This window comes from Triturus cristatus, chromosome 6 (genome assembly GCF_964204655.1).
Source record: "Triturus cristatus chromosome 6, aTriCri1.1, whole genome shotgun sequence".
NCBI lineage: Eukaryota > Metazoa > Chordata > Amphibia > Caudata > Salamandridae > Triturus > Triturus cristatus.
The window spans coordinates 1,642,804,673-1,642,808,926 of record NC_140589.1 but is presented as its reverse complement, the minus strand read 5'-3'; positions in this window follow the sequence as shown (position 1 = coordinate 1,642,808,926).

Below are 4,254 nucleotides of genomic sequence, written 5' to 3'. Positions count from 1 at the left end.
ATCTACGGGTTCTTCTTGCTCAAATCATACATTACCAAAGAGATCAGGACAACCAGCCGTGGAGGGAAGTAAGTTATTTATTAGCTCAAGCTAAGAACAGAGGTCTCAGAATGGTACAAAGACAATTCTACGGAGACTGCTGTTTTACTCCACAGCTTACACATATTTATAGCGCTAGCCACGCCCATTTGTACAATACACAGTTCCACATTTTGATAAGTTCCTCATTCTGACAAGTTCTTCGTCAGTCTTGTGGTGCAATCGTGGTCAGGGAACATCTGTTCTCTGATTGCACAATGTCCACAGCCCTGTGCTTCCTTGCCCAACTGGTGTGGTCACAGTGCACAGCCTCGTGCTTCCTCTATCAGTTAGTGTGGTCACAGGGCACAGCCTCGTGCTTCCTCTATCAGTTGGTGTGGTCACAGGGCAGCTGGTCGTGACAGGTTAAGTTACCAACAATGGACAGGATGTGGCTGAGTCTCTGGCATAACTGGGGGGTGAGGCACACAGGCAGCTTCTCGGGATCGGCTCGACCACAAGGAGCAGGGAGGGTTGGGCAAGTTTCAACAGGGACGTGGAAAGCAATTCCTCATCAGGTTGCCGAGAGCATGGCAACACAAAATGGAGTCATGTGGGTCATTTTAAAATACAGTTCAACAACACCCAAATTGTGGTGTCACTGGCAAAACTGGAAAATAACTCGGGCATGGCACTCAGAACATGTATGAGCAATGTGAGTAAGTGGATGGACTACAACCACCTTAAACTAAATGCCACTAAAACATAGGTCATCCTTTTTGGTAACAACCCGTTCACTCTGGACACTGGAACGGTGGCCACCCGAACTGGGCTCACTTCCTGAACCCTCTAACAGAGTAAAAAATGTAGGCGTCCTGATAGATAAAGAATTGGAACTTAAGGACCAAGTAAATAAAATTTCATCAGCCTCTTTTTTCTCGTTAAGACTCATAAAAAAGAATAAAAAATTCTTGCCCCCTTAACTCCTGAGAATGGCTATCAGCGCATTGGTTCTCACCAAGATAAACTATTGCATCAGCCTTTATCTTACTCTCGCAGTGGGCCTTGAAAAGAGGCTCCAGACACTACAAAACGCCGCTGCCCGCCTTCTCCTCAAAATCCCCAAACATGAATCAGCAGGAAGGGCCATTAGGAAATTACACTGGCTGCCGGTTAAACAACAATGTAGGTTTAAGGCTCTCTGTCTGGCCTATAAAGCACTGCATGGACTGGGGCCATCCTATTTCAGAGAGAAACACAATTGGTATTTCCCGGCAAGGACACTCTGTTCAGGCTCCGCCATGAACCTGATTGTTCCTCCTTTCAGGAGAACCAACTGGGGTGGGAAGAGCATTTTTAGGGCCACAGCGATGCTCTGGAACAGCCTCCCACTGACACTAAAAGCTGCCCCCTCCCTACTTACTTTCAGAAAAGCTTTCAAGACCTGGCTGTTCCCGCAGGAGTAATAGGCACCCAGCCACTGGCTAAACTCGCTCGGACTACTACTGCAGCAACTTTTTATCATGTCCCTACAGCGCCAAGACGCCTTCTGGCATTAGTTGCTCTTAATTATATCAATATAAATAAATAAATAAAATAAATGTACTGTTTAACTAAGCATACAAGAGTGGGTTGCGTGTCAAAATAGACTGTGATTATCAAGTGAGAAACATACTTCCCAATTAAACACTTTTTTATATTTAAATACTTTAGGATAATGGACTATATAATAGAAAAGTGCAGCTTTTTCTTATTGCCTAGCTATATTTGTAGCCTACTGATAAGTACATTTCTCATTTGACTTAATTGGGCCCACTGAATCCAATGCTGGAAATTCTAATTTTATTTAGATGAGAAACCAACTTCAGACTTGAAAGAGATTTCACTGCCTTATATTATGGTTGGTATCAGTTAACTAGAAAGATAAAGTTAATGTTTTATAGGCCATCTTTTGTATGTACTTTTGCATTAATGTATTCATTGGGCCAAACCACAAGCTGTTGCCTTTTCTTTTGTTTGCTTGTGATTGATATGTGACAAACAAAAGGCAGGAATACTGTTATATTATATGCTTATGTTGCATCAATGCAGAATGTGACAATGCACTAGAACTTGTCAAGGAAATGAATGGTAAAAACAGTTGACTCCTCATCTGCCAAACTTGATGCTCTACCACCTCATTTAGAGGTGTGGGGCGTGCTAGGTTTCTGCTGATACAGCCTCAGATGTCTCTATCCTCAAAACCCTTGACCTGGAGACTTTCTGCAACAGGGCAGAAAAGTTGCGGTGGTGATTACCCCACCTTGTTTAGGTCTTGTTTCCTGCTATTGACTTTACTCTTCTGAGTCCACCATGCATGTTTTAGTGGATTGAAGTAGGGAAAAGTAACAATGGCCCTTATTGCAGAGAGAAAGCTGAAGTGAACTCCTGCTTTTGGTTTTTGTTATAGAAAAACAAAAAATGATTTCAGAGTGGGCTAATCAAAGATGGTGACCGCTGGGTATTCATTCATGTCCTAGGTTGATCCACTTAACCAGCCCTCGAGGGGATAGGCCAAGAACGTTTTGCATATGACTAGACACTGTAAGTAATAGAACAAACATGCTAAAAATGATAAACAGGGGACCTGGAATACACCCTTGAATAGTTATTAGTAGCTGAGATTAAAGCAAGAATTTAACACATCCCTATTGTATTGTCATTTAACATATACCCATCCTTTCCGCCACCAAGCTTCAAGCATTAACATTCCAAGACCACACCTCGCTTCCGGTTAATTAACCACACCTACACAACCTTCATCCCCTTCCAGTGATGAATTTGCAAATTTGCTTCTTTTGATTCAAACTTTGTGAGAGTCCTGGTGAATTTCCATCATCTAGTTTTCCATATTTCCCACTTTCCCTCTACCTACACCAAAGTAAGATTTGTTTTATGCTACAGCTGGATTTGTGTCAACGGTTTCTCATGAGTATGTGTTGATTAGCTTTTCTTGGAGGTTAACCATTTCAGTTTTATTTGAAAATGAATATGTGCGTAACTTTTGTCATCACCTGATTGGGGGTAAAACACTTTTCTGCTTGGACCAGGGTTCAAATTGACCAGCAATTCTTTGCGAGATGGAATTTACGGGGAGTCACAAAATGAGCTGCCTAATAGGCAGGCAATTATTTGTGATCCTCTTTGGTTGCCCGCGAATTCTGAAATGGTGGCATTAAGGGACAGCAATCCAGGGTCGCTGCATTTGCTTTCCAAAACAGGAAGCCATCTTTTTAAAGCAGGTCATGTAATTAATAGGAGAGGTACTGCTTTAAAAAATATTTTCCTAGTTAAGTGCACATTGAGGGTGGGGGGAGGTTATTCAGGCCATGGTCACAGGCCAAGCCCTGTTCTCCCACCACTATGCGACTCAACTATCAGAGGGGAACCTGCCTCACAGTGCAAAAAGTAAATGTATTTATTCCTGCGTCCTTCTGCCTTGTGTCCACTCCTTGATTTTTTGGATATGTTCTAACTTGGAAGCAAACCATGTGTCTGCAATATCTGTCTCAAGATTATGTTTTCTGAACAGTTGTGTTCGACTATATTAAGTAGGTTTTGTCCCATGTACTGATGTTGAGCCATGGGCTGTGTGGCAGGCATGGCTGAATTTTTATACTATTGGCAAATTGTCTGTGTTGAAGAAGGAATTGGAAAAGAGCGCAAGGCAGAGCTGTTAGAAGGGTAGATGAACATCTTTTCACTCTGTATAAATTCCTGTTGTGAGGGAAACTAAGCTATGCAATGTTTTTTTGTTGTACATTTGTTGAAGGTTAAGAAGGCCTCGGGCCAGATCTTCGTTCACTACACTCTCTTCAAATGTCTTTCCTGTAGGTCCAAGGGGCTCTGAGGAATGTGGTAAGACCTCAGATTGAAGACAGTTTTTGAGACTTTTTTCTTATTGGTTTCCACGAATCAGAGGAAGGAGTGCTCTTGATGTGGGTGAGACTTCACCAGGAGTTTGGTTGATTTTTGGATCCTTTTTTTAGGTCTCACATTCTAGACAGTGCATGTGCTCTTTGTTGGAATACGTTTTTGACTTATGGGTTTGGAGCCTTCTATTGCTTACCATTAGTTGGCTTCCTATCACTCCCATTTGCCAGCTTCTTATTTGTGTCCCAGCTTGTCAATCTTACGTTTATCACTCCAATGGAGCATAGCCTTTTGACCATCACTTTAGATTGACTGTAGATATGC